This window comes from Ceratotherium simum, chromosome 19 (assembly GCF_057802395.1).
Source record: "Ceratotherium simum simum isolate JZ-2026a chromosome 19, ASM5780239v1, whole genome shotgun sequence".
Taxonomy (NCBI): Eukaryota; Metazoa; Chordata; class Mammalia; order Perissodactyla; family Rhinocerotidae; genus Ceratotherium; species Ceratotherium simum.
The window spans coordinates 33,608,911-33,631,168 of record NC_141918.1 but is presented as its reverse complement, the minus strand read 5'-3'; the positions used below and the strand labels follow the sequence as shown (position 1 = coordinate 33,631,168).

At 41.7% G+C, this 22,258-nt stretch overlaps 1 long non-coding RNA gene across 1 annotated transcript in view; it reads right to left on the bottom strand.

Moving 5' to 3' along the window:
• The window catches only part of LOC147914524 (uncharacterized), a 60,739-nt gene that overhangs the window by 2,172 nt on the left and 36,309 nt on the right, over positions 1 to 22,258 (bottom strand). Inside the window, exon 3 of the long non-coding RNA XR_015555251.1 lies at positions 17,619 to 17,769. This is a non-coding gene — a long non-coding RNA (uncharacterized LOC147914524). The remainder of the gene's footprint in view (positions 1 to 17,618; positions 17,770 to 22,258) is intronic.

Sequence of the window (22,258 nt, the reverse complement as noted above, 5' to 3'; positions counted from 1 at the left end):
CGAGTTTGCCATGGCAACCGATGGAAACGAGCCTCCCGGGCACCGAGCAGGTGTGTTATCTTACAGAATAAACATACTTCTCTCACTCCCTGGTTTTTATAATAAAACCTGTGTTTGGATTACTTTCCCCTCCTCTTTGTTACCCGGAGAAGTTGGCTGTTGCTCAATCAGCCCAAGGCTCTAGTGAGGGAAATGTAATCAGTGTTATCAAAAGGGCTGTTTTTGAAAAGCTGGTGCTCAGCTTGGCTGCCAGCCTCGTCTGTGGGCAGCAGCTGGGCTGCAGGTACCTGTCTGGCCTTTGCCACCTTCCAGGCGATGCCCTCCATAGAAAGCCACTTGTGCACGCATTCATTGAGGCATGACGGGGAGGCCCGGCTCTCAGGCAGGCGGTGGTCAAAAGCTGTCTTCTCCCGAGAGGAGGAGAAATGTGTTTGGGTGAGGCTGGAACATGACCAATTTTCAGCATCCTGTGTTATCTGGGATGTGGGCCAAGGGTTCCTTCAGTTCAGGGATTAACTGATTCTATCTTCCAATCTGTTGTTATCTAGGAATTTCAGTTACTCAGAAATTTGCAGAGAGCTATTTCTCCGAGCTTTAAATCCCTCTCAGATGGGTTCTGGGGAGGTAGATTCTCATGTCTGAAATATACACAAAATGTGGAGACATTATAAAATCCTCCCAAGTTAAAAGGGAGGATTTTACTTTTTATTATTATGAGGCCAAAAATAATGATAAAGGAAGATAGTCATATTTTCATTGTTCTCTCCTTGTGACTAAAAGAAAACTTCTTCCACTCTAACTTCAAATTGATTTTCAAAACAAGATGCTCATTCACAACGGACTTTTAGAACACAGGCAATTCTAAACTAGGTTGTGGCAAAACCACTGAACTGAGGAGAACTTGTACAGCCAGGGCCCGCCAGCTTGGTGAAAAGCTGTCAAGCTGCGGTTAATGTTCAGCAGCACCTAAACCCCTCCCTGCTTCTGTAGGTGCTCCTTCTTTCCTCCAACAAGATGCCCAGCACCACCGCCCCTGCCCCTCTCGTCCAGCCCTCTCCTCCCAGACGATGCCCTGGCTGCCCCTTCACTCATCACCTTACCTTTAACCCTAATAGGAAAAAAAATGGCTGCCTGAAGGACCAATTTAAACTCTGGTGTCAGTGGAGGAAAGAGTTTCATGCACTAACCCTCCCAGACAAAATGGTATCGCAAAATTCAGGCACTGGGGGCTGGTCCAGTGGCATAGTGGTTAAGTTTGTGCACTCTGCTTCGGCGGCCTGGGGTTCGCAGGTTTGGATACCGGGCACAGACCTATGCACAGCTTATCAAGCCATGCTGTGGCAGCATCCCACATATAAAGTAGAGGAGATGGGCACGGATGTTAGCCCAGGGCCAATCTTCCTCAGCAAAAAGAGGAGGATTGGCAACAGATGTTAGCTCAGGGCTGATCTTCCTCACCAAAAAAAAAAAAAAAAAACCACCAAGTTCAGGCACTAAACCCTGCTGTGAGGTGAGCTTAAGGAGGGACTTCCAAAGTGGGTGGGTAGGGCCTTTCCACATTCGGGTTTTTAAAATTCAAGATTCTAAACTAGATCTTTGGATATCATGAAGCAGAAGTCCCTGACACCCCAGTGTGAGCATGAGAGGTCTGGTTCCATCATGTACCATTTCTAATGAAACTGTCATTCAAAAGCTAATCCCAGAAAGGTCTCAGGGTGGGAGTTAAGCAGCAGATAACAGATAACAAATCTCCAACTACTTATTAAATACCTACTATGTGCACAGTACTATGCTTGGCACGAAGATGAATGATACGTGCTCTTGCCCTCCAAGTATTTAAAATCTAGCTGGGGAGACAAGACATAACATGTGAAAAGCTCACACCCAAGGCAGCATACAGTAAATGCTAAGCATGTGGGCCAGCTGGTCCCTTTTCCCTGACCTTCACTATGACCCAGGACTGAGCTCACTTTTATGCAGTTTCAAGGTCAGATCTTCAAAGAAGCAGATGACTGGAGATTTTTCCTAATAAATAGAAGACCTGCTCACTCCTCCTCCCCACATACACCTTTTAGATTATAATATTCAAAGTCCCTATAAATCACCATATAAATGAGATGCAAGATTAGGAGACAAAATGTAAGAAATGGGCAAAGTATGAAAAAGCACCGCAGAGTGTGCATATTAAACCAATAAATGACAAGGCAGCCCACAGGGCATCCATCAGCCCTCTCTAAAGAGCAGCCTAGATCCGTGCCTCAAGAAGGGCCCGGCAACATTGCCAAAGTGGGAAGGCGAGGATGTGCTTTTTACACTGCAACCTCCACATCTGGGAAGGCAGAAACAGGGCGGTGATGGGCTCAGCTGGGAGAGAGCAAATGGAATTCCGCACTCTCGGTAGGGTGTGGGGAATGTTAGAAGTTGAGCCTGTCAGCTAAACATACAAATAACTGAGCGAGAAAGCAGAAAATGATAATTTGCTGGAATGGGCGAAGAAACTCGCTCCATGAATGAATGTTGGCACTGTCCAATTTCCCCAAACAAAATCTGTGGCAGAAAACACTGACCAAGCTGAGTCTGTGATGTGTCTTAACGTGTTTCTCACTCGCGCGAGGTGTAGTTTTGTAATCAGACAAACCAGAGTTTGAATCCCAGTTCGCTTACTGACAAATTGTGTGACCCTAGGCATTACTTAACCTCTCAGTCTCAGCCACGAAATGGGGACAACAGAACCAACTCCCAGGGAGGCTGTCAGGATAAGGTCAGATGGATGACATAAAGCTCCTGGAATAGTGCCTGGCATGTAGTAAATACTCAATAAATCTTCCTTCCTTTCTTGCCCTTTCCTTCTTGCTTTCTAGCTCATAATTAATGATTATTTTAGGGGACTTTGAATGTTATTTCCAAAAAGTCAAATAGCAAATCCTAACAAAAAAAAATCTTTCATTTTAAAAATGAAGCCTTAGGAGAGGTCAACATATGAGCTTTTAAGCTTAAAACTTCCATCTAGTCTTTCAGAGGAGCTAATCAGCATAGTTTGTTTTCTTAATAAGACCTGGGAGAGGCCATAGCAGACTCGCAGAACAATCACAGCATCTGGAGAGAGCCTTCTGTCCTCTGACATCTTGCTAAGGAGCAGGACTCCCAGCAGCAGGGGCTGGAATGATGAGAGGTATAACATACCAAACTTGGCAACGATGTTTGACTTTAAAGGAAACTAACTTTAGATATTCACAATGGGGCCTAAAGAATAGGAAAATGGATTGGAAAGTATTTTGAAAAGTAATTTGAAAGGCAGTATTGTGTTCATATTATACCTATTATTAAAAAGGAAATTTTGAATTCAGGTTGGGAAAACTGCTATGCTCTCCTCTGGCTCTGCTTTTCTAAGAAACAAGTTATCGTTGTCTTCTCCAACACAGCCCACTCTGAATTATCTAGCCACCAAGGAAAAGGGGGAAGGGCTGGTTAAGCAAACACTTAAACTGAAAGAGAGTTACGGGCTGGCCCCGTGGCTTAGCGGTTAAGTGCGCACGCTCCGCTACTGGCGACCTGGGTTCGGATCCCGGGCGCACACCAACGCACCGCTTCTCCGGCCATGCTGAGGCCAGGTCCCACATACAGCAACTAGAATGATGTGCAACTATGACATACAACTATCTACTAGGGCTTTGGGGAAAGAAAAGGAGGAAGATTGGCAATAGATGTTAGCTCAGAGCTGGTCTTCCTCAGCAAAAAGAGGAGGATTAGCATGGATGTTAGCTCAGGGCTGATCTTCCTCACAAAAAAAAAAAAAAAAGAAAGAGAGTTACCACATTGGTTAGTGTTTCTCAGACCTCTTTTTTTTTTTTAAAGGAAAAAAGTCCACCCATGTTGACTTAAATAATTTTCATTATATTGTTCCTTAAATATGTACCAATATATAATTAGGTATAAATGCTTAATAGCTCACTAAAAACTATAAGAGTGAAAAATGAAAAAGTTCTAGAGATCTGTTGCACAACAATGTGAATATACTTAACACTACCAAACTGCACACTTAAAAATGGTTAAGATGGTAAATTTCATGCTATGTGTTTTTTACCAAAATTAAAAAAAAAAACTATAAGAACAAGTCAAATTTACAAATTAAATAAAAACAAAATCACCAGATAAATTCAAATAAAAAGCATTAATTTGGTGTAAAGGTGGTAATATTTTGCTGACATTAAATAGCCAACATTGGGTTTAATTACAATTTATACTCATAATTATAAAAGCATAATAAGATACTTTTACCCATTTTATGTTGCAATCGTTGATTTAAATATTCGATTTTGAGCATGATGGACAGTCATTTGACTCACAATCATTATCATTATTATAACTTTTCCTCCCATCAGGTTACTCATTTGAAACCATCAGTTGATTATTTTAATTGGTCCAACTGATTTAAAAATGGTACTCTCCAAAATATAATAATGATAAATTTTTTTGAAAAAGCTTCTAACGAAAAGTTCTTCATGGAGAAAATCTGCAAGTTGGTATGTGATATAAACAAGAGAATCAAACCAATGATGTACATCCCCTTATAACCTGAATAAAGTGACGCTTTGCCTACCTTCTTTTGAGTTCCACCTGTGCTACCAGGAGACCTGTAATGACTCAATTTTCTCGCCATTTTCCTCTATTTCAACCACTGTGAAGTCTAAAACTTCATTTATACCGCTGCCATGATTCATTTGGCCTTCACTTTGTGTGAATGCATCATTTGTGTATGAGGTCAGCCAGGTTCTTTTCTCATTAGCCAATTAAAGTGGCATCGTTATTTTTATGATGGAAAATAAAAATCAATTTATTAAATAAATTAAGAGATTAAACTTAATTGCATCTTATCACTAAAAAAGAGCAGCTTTAGCTTTGTAACTGGTAAGATAATTCAATACGATTTTTATCAAACAGAATGCAAGAAGGTTTCTGTCATTTTGATGCCAGGGATGCCAATCTAAAGACTATAAACACTGTAATGTACAGCATGGTGACTGTGGTTAATAATACTGCATTGCATATTGGAAAGTTGCTAAGAGAGTAGATCCTAAAAAAATAAGTAAAGACTACTAACACATTAAAAGTTAAATATTGCCATATTTTGCCATGGCACCAACCCAATTTTAAACACAAAGCACTGACACTAAAAGTATGTGGTTATAAAATGAACATACCAGGTGAGCCAAATAAGCTCATATTTTATTATGTTTTTTTAGATCATTGAAATGAAAACGCATTATTACTGATGGACCATCAATAATATATACACAGACTTCTTTAGTTTGAGGAAAAACTGATACTGTATACATAGATACCACAGATCTTTAAAGAACTAGAACGCCAGAAAAGTGGAGTGAGGACAGCATCCACCTGAGAGGGAGGCCTGGTGCAGGGTGTTGGGCCCAAGCAGGACGGACAAGAGGGGCATCCCTGCAGAGGGTCAGCTTCACTCAGTGTCAGAATCAAAGAGGGCTGAGAGGATGGCCCAATGCAGGGTGTTGGATCCCAGGTGGGTTGAGGATGGTGGGGGCGGGCAGCCCGGCATGGGGTTTCAGAGCCCACATGAGGTGTGGGGAGTGTTTTTGCAAAGGGATAGTGTTGGAGCGCAGGCCAGCTGAAGAGGGTACCCCTGTAGAGAGGTGGCGTGGTGAGGGGGGTGTCTGTGTAGGAAGGTGGTCCAGCACAGGTGTTAAAGCCAAAGCAGGTGTGCTACCTAATAAGATGAATAAGAAGAACAAAGCGTCTGATAGTCCTGATAAACATAGCATGTGATATTCCTGACAAAGACATATAACTTAAATCATGAGAAAACATCAGACAAACACAAATTGACGGACATTCTACAAAAAGACTGGCCTATATTCTTTAAAAGTGTCAAAGATATGCAAGTCAGGAAAAGACGGAGGAACTATTCCAGATTGAAGGAGATTAAGGAGACATGAGGAATAATTGCATCGTGTGGTTCTGAACAGGAACCCTTTCGCTAAAATTATATTATTGGGCCATGGAGAAACTTGACTGGAATCTGAGGATTAGACCCCAATGCATCAATGTTAATTTCCAAATTTTGCTATTTGGACTGGACTTATGTATGGAAATGTCTCTGAGGAAATGTGCTGTATGATATTCAGGGGTGATGGGGGAACCAGATTGGCAACCTTATTTCAAATGGTAAGGGGGAGAAAAGTTATTTGTACTTGACTTTCAACTTTTCAGAAAATTTGAGAGATTGTCTCCAAATTTAAAATTTAATGATATCTTGTTAAGTTAAAAAAAAAGGGGTGGGCCAGCCCAGTGGCGCAAGCGGTTAAGTGTGCGCACTACACCGCGGTGGCCCAGGGCTCACAGGTTCGGATCCTGGATGCGCACTGACACACTGCTTGTCAAGCCATGCTGTGGCGGCGTCCCATATAAAGTGGAGGAAGATGGGCACAGATGTTAGCTCAGGGCCGTTTTCCTCAGCAAAAAAAAAAAAAAAGAAGGAGGATTGGCGGATGTTAGCACAGGGCTGATCTCCTCACAAAAAAAAAAAAAAAAAAAGTAAATCACTTGTTGTGGAGCAATGGCGTAAAAAGATGCTGATTATTCAATTCCATATTGAACAACCCAAACTATTAATAGTGATATTATCTCTTAGTAGTGATTTTCATTTTTAAATTTTTGCTTCTCTGTAATTTATTGTTTCTATAATTAATTCTCTCATTCATTCAACAAATACTTCCTGAGCATCTGCTATGATTTATTTTTATAAGAAGAAAAAATTTTAAGAGAAAAAAATGTACAATATAAGTCCAAAGTTGTAAATTTTATTCAAAAAAGCAGGAAGGAAGGATATACATGCTTAGAAAAAGACTGGGCACCAAATTGTTACTAGCAGTTATGTCTCAGTGGTGAGTTAGTGGAAATGTTATCTTTTCCGAATACTTTTCTATGCTTTCCCAGTTTCCAAGAATATGTATTACTTATATATTCTATTCACGGCTGTGTCTCCAGTGCTTAGAAGAGTACCTGGCACATAATAGGAGTTCAAGAAGATTTGTTGAATGAATGAATGCTTTTGAGTATAACCACCCCCAAAATAGTTTTTAAAAACAGCATCGACCTTTATTTATTCATTCCCTTATGATAGTTGGCAAACTTTGCATTTAACCTATGCTCTCCTGTGCTGGAGAAGACACAAGAGAAGGCCCAGGTGTAGTAGGGAGTTTTAGTTGCCATTTACTAGGTGGTGGTGCTGGGGAGACCCATGTTACATGGATGACAGAGTGAGCAGAAAGAGAGGACACACTATTCAGGAAAACACCACAACGCTGTTTTATTGTATTTATTAAGAATTCTATTCAACCTATCTCCAGGAGAATGGGAGGTGACACATCACCATGCCAGTGTCCATTGAGGATAGACCTCATGTTGTAAAATAGCTTGGTTTTTTGGTAGTGACATCTGAGGTCACAGAGGAATGGAGGGGTGGGATGAGGTTGGGACAACTCAGTCATGATCTCCTATTTTGCTTGTAATTATGAAGCTCATTTCTCTGGTTTTATAAATTAACTTGGATCATAAGCCCTAAGAGAGACCAGATATGAGGGCAATGTGGGGATAGAAGACCCTTTGCTGGTGCATGAATCAGAACTGCCCCAGCATCCATATCTCCACTTGGCCGTCCATCTCTTGACGCATTTATGGGGGAGACAATATGATATAGCGATATTGCCAAATGTGAAGATTCTCAAAAACCACATGAGAGCCAGTCCTGATGGCCTAGAGGTTCAAGTTCAGCACTCACCGCTTTGGCAGCCGAGGTTTGCTTCCTGGTCACTGTTACACAACAGTGCCTGGCTCATGGTAGGTATTTTTTTTTTTTTTATAATTTTATTTATTTATTTTTTCCCCCAAAGCCCCATACCACTCGTCTGTCAGTTGCCATGCTGCGGTTGGCGGCTCACAGAGAAGAACTAGAATGACTCACAACTAGGATATACAACCATGTACTGGGGCTTTGGGAAGGGGCAAAAAAAAAAAAAAAACAGATTGGCAACAGATGTTAGCTCAGGGTGAATCTTTCCTGCAAAAACCAACCAACCAACCAACCATATAAGGTAGTCCTTATGTGTATCCAGGGATTACCAGAAGAAACAAACCTTTGAAGTCATCCTTGAATCTTCTCTTTCTCTTACACCAAGACATTGACAAATTCTGTTGGTTCTACCTTCAGAATCTGACCACTCTTACCTCACTTGGATTATTGAAAGAGCCTCTTAACCACTCCCTGCTTTAATCCTTGGCCCCCTGGTTTATTTTCCACACAGCAGCCACAAGGATCCTTTGAAAGCCTAACTCAGATCATGTCTTTGCACAAAAACCTACAATGGCCATAGCTCTTACAATAAGGCCCCACCTTGTGTCCCACAGTTCTGTTATCTCTCTGACCTGATTTTCTACAGCTTTCCCCTTGCTCACTCCACTCTAGCCACTTTGACCTCTAGGCACACTTTGCCCTTGCTGTATCCTCTGCAGGAAGCTGCCCTGCCCCCATCCAAATGGCCCTCTCTCTCACCCTTAGACTCTCTCCTCAAATGTCACCTTATCAGAGAGACATTTCCTGACCATCTATGTCAAGCAGAAACCGCCCATCTAGACATCATCTCCTTTACCTGGCTTTTCTTCATAGCAATCGTCATCATCTGGGACAGTTCTGCCCACCGAGTGTGTCTGATTTTCCCAAACACATGGTATGATTGCACTTCCTCATCTTCTGAAGTTGGGTGTGGGCATGTGACTTGCTTTGTCCAGTGACATGTAAGTAGGAGTGCCATGTGTCACTTTCAGGTGTAAGCTTTAAAAACCAGTGTGCATTTCACCATCCCATCTTTCCCTCTCTCACAGAGACTAGCCATACTCCAGATGGTGGTTCTCCAGGCAGCCAGGGTCCCAGAGGGAAGTTGCATAGAACAGAGCTCCCAGCTGAGCTGCAATGAACATGCAGTGTAAGTGAGAAATAAACTGTTTTAAACCACTGAGATACTGGGCTGTTTACCGTCACAAAATAACTAGCCTATCTTGATTGACATACACTCTGACACATTACATATTTATTTGTTTACTGTGTCCCCCTGCACCCCCTCCATAATGCAATCTCTATGATAGCACTGTTCACTGTTATATCTCCAGTGCCTGGAACAGTGCCTGGCTCATGGTAGGTATTTTTTTTTTTTTTTATAATTTTATTTATTTATTTTTTCCCCCAAAGCCCCAGTAGATAGTTGTATGTCATAGCTGCACATCCTTCTAGTTGCTGTATGTGGGATGCGGCCTCAGCATGGCCGGAGAAGCGGTGCATCGGTGCGCGCCTGGGATCGAACCTGGGCCGCCAGCAGCGGAGCGCGCGCACTTAACCGCTAAGCCACGGGGCCGGCCCACATGGTAGGTATTTAATAAATCATTGTTAGCTGATTGAATAAAAGATAAATTGATCACACCAACTGAAATAGTAAGATTTAACAATGGCAAGTGAATCTAATCCCGGACTCATCTACAAAAACATTCATTCTACCTGATCTGAATGTGAACAAAATGGTTCCCGATTCAAGATCTGAAGTGTGGCCGCTTATCTCAGCAGACACAGATTGAAAGCACAGATTGTCTATGGGTACATAACATAGCTGGTCACGAAAGCACATAAAGTAGCTAAAGTTACAACACAAATGGAGATCTGGCACACTGCTGAGGGGACTCAGAGACAACCATAAATAAAAAGCATTAGCAGTGTTTGTGTCGATGCTGAATGCTGATGTGGTTTCCCTTCCTAGTGTGGACATTAGCATTTATAATGAACTGAGCTTCAGAGGCCTGGGGTTTGATCTGCTGTTATCAAAAATTGGTGTATGAGTCCCTCTCAGGACTTCTGCAAAAGCTGTGTGTGCTTTTGTGCACTGCTTTCCTTTCACGTGCTTCCTCCTGGTATGCGTGAATTTGGATGGGGATAATGCATTTCCTGTATCATGTGGCACAGCACAAGGAAACTCATTGTATCCCTTCGGAGGAAGAGTACATCTGTAAGTAGTTTTTAAGAGTGTACTGAAGGATCTTGTTAGGGTGACTTATTCTCCCAGTTCCATTTGGTTGATGAAGCGGATCACGTGACAGATGTGCATAATGAACTGCTTCAGTTGCTGCCAGTGGGAAGCTCAACCTATAAAATGCGAAATCTCGTGGCCTCACTGAGGGCATAGCAAGCTGCTCACATAAGAGAAGTCTGCCCCATTCTGAGCTGTCGTTTCTTACTGCCGCATACAACGCACCAGTGTTACTAGGCTTTTGCTTGTACTTTCCCCCAAAGTAACTGCCTTTCCAGTTTATTCCTAATTCGAACTGGAAAGGCAGTTGTTTCTGCATACAATTCCTTAAAGAGCAAACATCACTAAGATGTGCAAGTAATCATCCGTGAAATGCATTTGCAAGGAGTCTTTATGTTTTGTCATTAAAAAAGGAAACATATATTGACATCAGAAAGCAGGATTGCTGGGGTTTTTTTTGCCTCTTTTCCACCTCTTTTCCTCCCATCCTTTTTTATATTTCTTTTCCTTCTCTGTTCCATTAGTTTATTTTTTCTCTTTATACTCATTGGTAATTCCCTAATGTCTGCAATCATAAGGGATATAATTTGTCTCCCATTTTCCATGGGTGGCACAGAACAGTGATGTCCAAGCCAAAAAACACAAGTGACGGATCTATTCCAGGAGTGGTCCATCTTGCAGCTCACTCTGGATGCTTCTGGGTCACTAAGGAACAAACAGTGAATGGAGAAATAAAAAGCAATAATGCAAACGCTAGTCCTAGATATGATAATAGGGGAAATGATGAAAAAGGCTATAAGTCAACTCAACCTCTACCACAGAGCTAGGCACTGTGTGGGGAACTGAAGAGACAGAGCACACGGCCTTTGACTTGAAAAAAGTGAATAAATGATGGTGTGTGATGACATATCCAAATGCCATTACAGCTGCACAGATAACAGGGCTTTAGGTGGTCCCAGAGGGAAGATCTCAGTGAGAACTTAAGTTGTCAGGCAAGGCTTTGGGCTGGAGGCAGGAACTGAGCTGGACCTAGAAGGACCCGTTTTAGATGCTGTCAAAGAGCAGAATACTCTATTAAAGAGGTCAAGAGTGCATGACATCTTGATCAAATTCAGCTGTTTGGGGCACCTCGCTTCATAGCCCCAGTTTCCCAACTAACCACACATGTCAGCCGCACAGGTTATCTAAAGAACATTAAAAAATATTCATCAGATGTTAGTATAAGGCAATTAATCACAACATAAAGTACCAAGATGTCATAGCTGTATGCTTTCAATCAATTATGAGGACAGCAGAATTGTTTTTTCTTGTATACCAGTAAGTGTTATGGATTAAAAGTGCTGCTGAATTTAAGGAGAATAGAAAATATAATCTGAAAAATGAGAGCTTAATCTTCTCGTAGCAAAATAGCTTATGAAACTTCTTTTGGAGACTTTTAATTATGTCAGATTTGGCTTGAGCGAATTTAGTGAATTTTCCTTTGCAGACAGAAAGCTGGCATTGGGGCCCTATAGAAAGTCTCTGGCACTCGGTTACTCATTCTGACCCTGATGCTGGCCGGCAGCCTCTGGTGAAAATCCCTGGCTCTTCTCTGCAGAGGAATGGCAAGACTTGGCAGCAACTGTTGAGTTCACACAGAGACGGGAGTGACTTGTTCCCAGGGTCAGCAGGGGTGGAGGTAAGAGGCAGCTCAAGGCCAAGAGCTTGACTTCCTGACCCTTCCAGAAAAGTGGAGCACTCTCTAATTTATTCCTAATTGGAATACTTTGCTGTGGTTTTCCTGGCCACAAGACGTGCCCTTTTAACCATTTCCTCTCAAAAGACTTGTGTTAGATTTGATTTAGTTGTTTCAATATCAAAATAGCTACCACATAAAATTTATTACCAAAAATGCCTCCTATTCCTGTTTCACATAACTCAGTAATATGGTTCCTGAGGTCTTGAGCCCAGAACTATCGGTCCTTTTGGTTGTAGGGGTTGGCAGGAAAAATTAGAGTTTATGAAAAATAGAAACCCTTTAGACTGTCTCCCTTTTTCTGAATGCCATGAATACTTGAATGTAGGTATATATGCACACGGTTTGGGTGCATGCGTGCATGCACACACATTGTTACACATCACCTATTTTACTGAAAAATATTATGATAGAAAACTTTATTATTTTTCTTTAAAAATAATAAAGGACTGGTTGTAGTCCTTCAACGATGGGCACCTGAGAAGCATTTGTTTGCAGGTAGCTAAGTGGTCTGCCTGGAAACCTAAAATTAGATTGAGTTGATGATTCCACTGGGAGAGATTTTTCCCTCAGTGCTTTCATTCCCAAACTCTGCTACCCCCACTTCCTGCACGGAGTGAAGTCATGGTAGATACCACTCAAAAGGAATAACTCCCGAGAGACTCTTTCTGGAAAATCAGCATGCAAAAGGCAGTTGGCCCCAGAAGCCAAGGGCTCTTGGCTACAGCAGTAGAATGTTAAAGCCACACAACAGTAAAAGGAATCTGGGTTTCCTATATTTTAAATTGTCTATTGTTTCAGTCTTAGCTTTAGTGAAATTCAGAGAAAGGAATTAAAGAATTGAATGAATTAAAGATTTTGCTTTTAGAGTCTTTACAAAAATAATGTGTTTTCGATGTTATTCCTTAAAAGATGATGAAAATTAGGTGCTGAAATTTAGACGCCTTCTGAAAATGACTTGGAATAATTATATTTGTTAAACTGGGCAGCCCTGATATTGTATGCTATGTAAATCAACTTTCATTATTCTTTAATGACTCTTTGCAATTCTTTTTTCTAGAACTTTTCAAGCTTGACTTGTGTTCACCTTGCTGTGGAATGCTTTAAAGGGCATTTCATCTACTAGCAGAGGAAAATGATAAATTATAGATGCCAAATCATATAGTAGTGATTTAGGTAACACTAGGGTAAGGTTGGAAGCAATAAAATAAAAATTTTCCCAATCAACCTCTACATTAGGAGCAAAAAAGAAATAGCTGTCTGCATAATTAAAGAGAGACATGTCAACATGCTTGTTAATATGCTAATCTGAGGGCTTTTTAAAAAACCTGAAATTATAAAGAAGAATACTGGAATATTTATCAGTTTAAGCAAAGAAGTTCTGTATTTATGAATGACTATGAAGTAATTTTGTTGTAAGTGTGCTCTGGAAATACTGATATCAAGAAAGGAAAAAAAAGGGAACAGCTCAATCTCTTAAGCATTTGGGGAGTCAGGATAATGAGGTGGTTGCAAGTTGGCCTGAGGGACTTTTGGCCAAGTCCCTACTAGCTGTGTGACCTCAGGCAAGTTACTTAACCTCTTTGGGCCTCTGTTTCCTCTGTAAACTGAAAGATAACTCATAAGGTTATTGTGGGGATTATAAATAAAGCATTTAAAATGGAATCTAACAGAGTAAGTACTCAATAAAAATGGGTCATATAATATCTAATCATTCTTTTGCCCAAACTCCCTGTTGGCTTCTCTTCTTACTCTGAGTGAAAGCTAAAGTCCTGACCATGTCCTATAAGGCCCCACATAACCTGCCTCGGTTTTCTCTCTGACCTGATTGCCAACTGCTTCCCTGCAACACCGTCAGCTCACACACTGGCCTCCTGGCTGTTCCTCAGACACACTAGGTACCTTCCTCACAGACACTAGGCACTGTCCTCTGACAAGACACACTAGGGACCTTCCTCAGACACATGAGGCACCTTCCTCACAAACACAAGGCACCTCACACACATGAGGCACCTTCCTCACACACACGAGGCACCTTTCTCACACACTGGAGCCACATTCCTCAGACATGCTAGGCACCTCCCTCACACACACTAGGCACCTCCCTCAGACAAGACACACTAGGGACCTTCCTCAGACACGCAGGTACCTTCCTCACACACACTAGGCACCTTCCTCACACATACGAGGCACCTTCCTCAGACACACTAGGTATCTTCCTCAGACACAAGGCACCTTCCTCACACACATTAGGCATCTTCCTCACACACACTAGGTACCTTCCTCATACACACGAGGCACCTTCCTCACACACACGAGGCACATTCCTCACACACACGAGGCACCTTCCTCACACACACGAGGCACATTCCTCACACATACGAGGCACCTTTCTCAGACATACGAGGTACCTTCCTCACACACGAGGCACCTTCCTCACACACACGAGGCATCTTTCTCAGACACACGAGGCATCTTCCTCAGAAACACTAGGCACCTTTCTTAGACACATGAGGCACCTTCCTCAGACTAGACACACTAGACACCTTCCTCACACACACGAGGCACTTTCCTCAGACACACGAGGCATCTTCCTCAGACACACAAGGCACCTTCCTCACACACAGTAGGCACCTTTCTCAGACACACTAGGTACCTTCCTCATACACACGAGGCACCTTCCTCACACACACGAGGCACATTCCTCACACACAAGAGGCACCTTTCTCAGACACACAAGGCATCTTCCTCAGAAACACTAGGCACCTTTCTTAGACACATGAGGCACTTTCCTCAGACTAGACACACTAGACACCTTCTTCACACACACAAGGCACCTCCCTCACACACACGAGGCACCCTCTCATCTCAGGACCTTTGTAGCTAGTGTTCCCCCTGCCTTGCAAGTTTTCTCTCAGACCTCCTCATGGCTGACTCATCACTTCCATCAGGTCTTTACTTCGAAAGCACCTTATCAATGAGACTTTTGCTGGACTACTATTTAACATTTGAACACCTCATCTCCAATTATATTTTAGAGTCCCTTTTCCTGCCTTATTTTTCCCCTTAGCACTAACTACTTCCTAATATATAGTATTAGGAATACATATCTTACCAACTTATCTTGTTTATTTTCTCCATCTCTCACCAGAATATAAACTCCAAGAAGGCAGAGATTTTTGTTTTAGTCACTGTTGTATCCCCAGTGCCTAGAACTGTGTTTGTCACAATAGTACCTGTTCATAGGCATTTGAAGGCTGAATGCATGGATGATTTTCCTTAATTTCTAAAAAAAATTATATTCTACACATATATTTCCTCAGTCCAAAGTTTAATGAAATGTAATTTTTTTGCCACATGAATTTTTCTTCGCTTCCCTGATGACTGTCAATCATAGGTATAGCAATAACCGCTCCTTAAAGGCCTGATAACTATATGATGAAAGTGAAAGGACAAGGTTAGGCCACCCTGCCCATGATGTAGCTGCTGCTTCTAAGTCTTCATCAGTTAATCCAGAAAAAGAAATAATGCTGCTTTCTGGACCTCCCTAGTTTCTATATAATTTCTATAGAAGTATATAACTTCTGTATATTTCTATAGAAGTATACATCTATACTTCCACATGGCCACTTCTGATTTTCTCTTTCCACCTTGTCCTTTTAATAGCTATAAAGGGGAGGGGAAGCTTCTTAAGTAAATATGGCACATCATTTCCAAAACCTGATTGAATGCAAGGGCAGAGTATATAGAATACTATGAGTTATCACTGTGAAATCATCTCTCCCTCCCACCCCCACCCCTGGCCAGGGATTTTTAAACGGTGTTTTTAAACATGGACATGTTTAGAGGGGCAGGAGGTGAGACAGAAGATAAAATTTCCTGAACATCTACTGTGCTCCAGGCATTACCCTAGGGGCTTTACATACTATATCTAATTTATTCCTCACAACAATCCTGCAGAGATGATATTATTATCCCCAATCTCTAGATGAGGAACTGAGGTTAAAAACCAAGGTTCAGAGAGGATAAGTGACCTGCCCAAGGCCACCTGATTAATAAGTGGCAGAGCAAGACATGGAGCATTTATCAGGAACACGACAACCACTTTTATGTTCTCTTTTCTCTGCCTCTGTAAGCAGTTTCCTAAGCATTAGACCAATTTGTGTCTTGAGCCAACAGCTTCTGAATTAGAGAGTGGGTGTTCATGATGGATTTCTGCAACAGCTTAAAGCTGTTGGCTTAAAACTATTGGGATCTCAGCAGCTTCTCCTCCTCTCATCAATGAGGTAAGGGCCTGCACACCAGGGATGGGTTGACATCAGAGGAAGAGCAGCACCTGTGCCCCGTCCATACCCCCCATTAGTACCCAGATGTGATCTCGCCCTCCCCTAACAGCCATTGCTCCTCATTTTACTTCTCTGATGGCACTTACACTCCTCTGCTTTGTTTGATAAAAATGAATGTATTCATCTTATTCTAAACCCTTCGGAGGCACAACTGCCCCTCCTACCTGATTTCAGTGACACGGTGTAACAGCCTGTGCGTCTAAAACCACCAGACAACATCAGAGAAGGAAGAGACCACTCAGTCCAACTTCCTAATGTTATTAAAGGGGAGACTGAAGCCTAGGAGGGATACATAACTTGTCCAAGGTCACAGAATTGAGACCAGAACCCTGGTTTTCTTAGTTCCTCTGTTTTTCATTATACCACACTACCTCCCTTGTCTTTGAGCAGAGCTATGATGTACTGAATGTACTTTAAGAAAAAAGCCATCTGATAAAAGTTGTGTAGGCCACACAGGGGCCTGCAAAGACTGCAGGTGGGGAAAGAACAGCAATAGTTAGGGAAATAAATAGCAATCACTTTAACTAGGTTGGTGGCAGCAGAAATGGAAAAAGGGGGCCAAATGCAAGAAACATCATGATAATGGACTTGATAGGACTCATAGCTGATTTGGGGGATGAGTTTGTGGGAATGACAGGAGGAAAGTCAAAGCTGAAGCAGGAGAAAGCGTGGTATAGTGGTTGAGACAGATCTGGTTTCAAATCCCAGATCCCACGTGTCTGTTGTATCACCCTCCATTCATTCCATAAATATTTATTGATCATCAATATGGACCAGGCATGGTTCTAGGCACTTGGCTACATCAGAGAAAAAAATTGACTCTAGAAGATTCTGGAGCTTATGTTCTAGCTATGTCTTAATATAAGCTCTAGAAGATTCTGGAGCTTATATTCTAGCTATGTCTTAACCTTGCTAAGCCTCTGTTTCTTCCTACACAAAATGGATAGAATAGTATCCATTCATACAATTATTGTGAGGATTAAGTACTCAGCAAATATTAGGGATCATTATGCCCGAATTTTGAGTCTGGGTAACTAGGACAAAAGTGCTAACAGAAACTGTGAAGTCGGAAGGATAAGATGGTCTTGAGGCAAGATTCAGTTTGAGCGTATTGAGTTGTTAGTCCTTTATCATCCCAAGTTTCTAATAACATATGTGACCCAGGATTGTTACAAAGTTTGGTCTGTACCTTTACCTCAGGGAACAGTGGTCTGGATTTGCCTATGTGACCCAATGTCCTTGAAATAAAGAAGCTGAGACTGTAACCAAAAATCTCAGATTCTTGAGTTAGACCTGTGCCAGGTTGGAATGAGAGTGCTTTGTGGAAGGACACTCATTCCATGCTGCTGGATCTGGGCTTTGTCTGGGCAAGGGCCCTAGGGGAGTTGAGAATGAGGTGGTGTGTGGCGGTTAGCAGGAAAAATGAATACTCACCATTTTCTGAAATGAACTATGAAACTCCACTGTTGCAGCTTAAGACTGCACAACAAGCAACCTTCAAGCAGCAGAAGAAAGAGCAGTTCAAGACTTGAGGCTGAGAAGAGACTACTGAGCAGAAAACCAACACTCTCTTCTATGGCAATACCTAGGTCATCAAAAGAGAAAGAGATTTTGGGGTGCCCACCAACTCTGTAGGGGTGCAGAGGGGAAAGCAACCTAAACAGCCAACAGGGTCTAAGAACACCCAGACTACCAAGAGCTACCATTTCTAGCCACCAGTAGTTCTCCAAGGGTGGTCCCTGGCCCAGCAGCACCAGCATCACCTGGGAACTTGCTAGAAATGCAAATTCTTAAGCCCCATCCCAGACTTACTCCCAGAATCTCTGGGGGTGCAGCTCAGCAATCTGTGTTTTCACAAGCACCAGATGATTCTCTGTTGTATGCTCAAGTTTGAGAACTACTGAGACAGACTGTTGAGCTAAGAATGTCTTTCTAGCTAGAGGCTTCCAGCCCCCATTTCCCTCCTTCCAATATGTCTCTCCCTTGAGCGCCTCTGTGTTTACATATTTTCAGTGTTTTTTTTTAACAAGACTCTGTGAAGTGGAGAAATGATAAATACTAAGGTCCTGTAGGAGCTTGAGTCAGTGAAGACCCTAAACTTTATCTTTTTACTCAAAATCTGAGAAGAAGGTTGCACACAAATATTTATCCTTACAGGATTTTCCACTTATTTTTACATTCAGTAGTAAGATACTTCTGATTTTTCAGTCTTCTCTGCAGAATAGTGATCAGGATCAAACTGGGCCTTAAACCTAACATGAATTAAAGGAATTATAGATAATAATAATAAAAATAGCAGCTATAATTGAACGCTCACTATGTTGTAGGCACTGTGCTATATTTTATATGAGTGACTAATCCGCTAACAACCCTACACTAAACTCTTATTAACCCATTTCACAGATGAGAACACTGAGGCAGACACATTAAGTAAATTGTCCAAGGTCAAATACTACAAAATGGCATATCTATAGATTAAGCCCAAGCGATTTGACTCCAGAGCCCAAGTTTTAATCACTATGTCCTCAACATTAGAATCACCAGGGAGCATTCAAAAAATATTCATGCCTGGGTCCCACCCCCAGAGAGTCTGATTTAATTGGTCTGGGTTGGGGCCTAGGCAGGGATACTTTTTAAAGATTTTATTTATTTTATTTTTTCCCCCCAAAGCCCCAGTGGATAGTTGTATGTCGTAGCTGCACATCCTTCTAGTTGCTGTATGCGGGACTCGGCCTCAGGATGAACGGAGAAGTGGTGCCTCGATGCGCACCCGGGATCCGAACCCGGGCCACCAGCATCGCAGCGCGCGCACTTAACCACCAAGCCACAGGGCCGGCCCAAGGGATACTTTTTAAAAGCATCTAGGTGATCCTACGGCTGCCAGGTAGAAAATTCCAATATATAACACAGTCTCCATGCTGAAGTACACTACCTGAGGCCAGCTGCTAGCAAGTGGTGGCGCTGCCTTCTGAATTTAGATCTGTATGGGTCCAGACTTTGGTTCAATCATCACCATCACTTTGACCACACTTCTACCATTTCTACTCCAACATCACCTTACATTTTAAGGAGTTTTACAACTTACACAGTATATTCAAAAATGCAGAAAAATGAAAGTTCTCAGTCATCATATCTTACGAAAACTATTGCTTTCAAGAAATATTTTCATGACTTCTTAAATAAAGTCTTCTTCCTCTCCTCCTCTCTTCCTCTCTCTCCTTCTTCTTCTTCTTAAAGTTTTGGCCTCTGGAAATTATTCCAAGTATAAGGGCAAAACATCCAGTTTTCCTATGAGCTTATAAATTGAAGTGGTTCTTAGGGGCAACAAAAAATCTCTTCATCTAAAATTTTAATTGAGACCAATTCACTGCCCTGGGAATTAGTTCTAGCATTTGGCTCAGGTTTCTGGCACTGAGCACTGGGCCCTGGCCCCAAGCCTGCACTGGGTCACCTTACAGCTGCACCTCAGGGCTACTTGCCAAGAAGCTAGTCTCATGGCAGCACTGCCCTGTGACTTAACACCAGAACAGTGAGCTTCGATACCCAACCTGGCTGAAAGTAATTCACATGACTACAACTCTATTTAGTAAACAACTTAAAGGAGTTGCCTCGTATAGCATTATAGCACCCTCTGACATTTCTGAGAGAAAAGAGAACTAATTTTCATTAGTTTGTCTAGGAGCAGAGAAGGGTATTTCTCAAAATTTAATTTACAGCCAGAAAGTTGTGGATAACGTAAAAGAGAAAGTGTCCGTCACTTCCATTTGTAGCCAAGTTTGTAGCAGCTCTTTCAAAAAGGAAGGAGACTAGAGACCAGCTATCTTGGTTTAGGGGCAAGAGAGATCAGTTTAAAATCTGGTCTTCCCACTAACCAGGTAGGTTTGGGCAGATAACTTAATTTCATTGTGCCTCAGTTTCCTCATATATAAAATAAGGTTTGAGCTCATTAAATGAACTCTAAATCTCAGTCCTAAATTGTATTATATGTATGAATATATATTTATAGTTTTTTAATTTGGTGTAACCACTTGAAACTCATCCTCTTCCTAGAGAAAACTGAATTTTTAAAACTCTGAGGTTGACATTAAAGATGGAATTTAAGCACAAGGAACTGTGAAGTTTTAGCTGTTAAGAGGCTATTGAGATAATGTAGTCCAACTTCCTCATATTATCTTCTCCCTTTGTCTTCTCTTTCCTTTCTTCCTGTTTTCAACAAATACCTTCTGAGTTCAGGTTTGCTCCAGGCATTGAGCAAAGTGCTGGGGACCAAGACTGAGAGTACTTAGCTTCAAAGAACCTCTAGTACAGCAGACACATACAAGTAAACAGGTGATTAAAACACAATGCAGTAGGTGCTACCGCAGAGGTGAGCACAGGGTGCAATGGAAGACAGAGGCCGGTCTCAGGGTAGGATGAGGATGGGAGTCAGGGAAGGGTTCCTGGAGAAGTGACATCTAAGCTGAGGCCAGGAGAGGTGGCCACCTTTCTAGGCAGAAAAGCAGCATGTCAAAGAGGGAACTCTGGAATGGTGAGGGGGATTGCCCAAGGGCATGCAACTGGCCAGTGGCAGAGCTGGTGGTAGAAATGAAGCTCAAGGCCCTAACTCCGAAATTACAGGTTTGGTTGAATGTCAGCGACATGAATTAATATTTTTTGGTTTTAGTGCAGGTGAAATATCACTGTCCCTGCTTTGCTGCCACCAACTTAATTAAGACTTGAAGCTCTTTCCTGGGCTCTCTAGGCTTAGGATCTCCCCTCTCTGGCTCCAGTGTCTTTAGCAGTAACTCATCAACACAGCACAACCACATCACAGGCCCATCATCTGAGAAGCACCACCACCAATCTACTCTAGGGATGAGGATCTTTCAGCTGCTGAGTGGTGTGGATGGATGACGGTCCTGGCTCTGACTGGTTTAGGAGACGAGTCTTGTTTCATGATGGCTCAGTTATAGTCATGATGATTGTCTTCAAATTTGAAGGGTTGTAGGAGGGATTAGATTTATTCTGTGTGGGTTGAAGGGGAAGAATAAGAACCAAATGAATGTAAAGGTACAGATAAGTATATCTTCCCTGAATGAGAAGAACGTGAGGCCAGCTGCATGGGTAAGTAATGAGTATTCCTGCGCCAACAGTATTTAAAACAAAGGCAGAATGACCACTTCACTGGGATGTTACAAAGGGGTTTATGCCTCTAATAAGTTTTGGATTATAGAGGCCTAATCAAACCCTTCCAGGTCAGAGCTTCCGTGATTCTATATTTTCACAGTTGGTCTAGGCCAGCTGAGGTCTAATGGTTCTAGTTTATTATCTATTCTTCACAAAGTATTTACTCTCAGTTCTAGTTAATTAGCATTTGCAAGCACATTATTTTTACATTTCTAAGCAAAGATACACTTATTGTATGTTGTGATATTTAAAAGAAGGCAATTTAGTGGGTTTTTTCCCCCACATAAAGCATTAAAATATTTGCCGCCAGGTTGTGAAACCGCCATATTTATGGGATAAAATGGGCAATTTGGCAAGTGCACACGTGCACATACCACACCCACATATCGAGCCTGGTGTGTGTGTACTGCCTTATTTGAGGTATACTGTGCCTACATACTTATACGCTGTTCATGCTAGGATCCATCCTCTTACAGACCCAAAAGAAATTTTATAAATTCTTCCTTTCCTTTCTTTCACTTTTGTTTTTATCGCAGAAACTGTGCTGTTGTTCCATTATTCTAAAGCTATGGAGAGAGAGAACGGAGAGTGTAGTCAGTGAAAACTGAAGATATTACTGGCAGTTCTGACAGATACAATTTAGATTTTGTTAACCCCGAATTATTTTCAGAGAGCAGTGATAAAAGGCGATATATATTGTTCTTTAGGTCAGACTACTCTTCTGCCCACATAGTAAAATAAAACATATAATTTGTTTTTACCTGCTTTCTAAGCTTGGTGCATGTAATGTGTTATAAATCAAATATATTAAATAATATTTTATTGTAAGTTAGTATTTGGATAATATATTATCTAAGGTCTAAAATATGTATGTTTTAAAACAACATAGTAGCTTCTTCAAAAAGAGA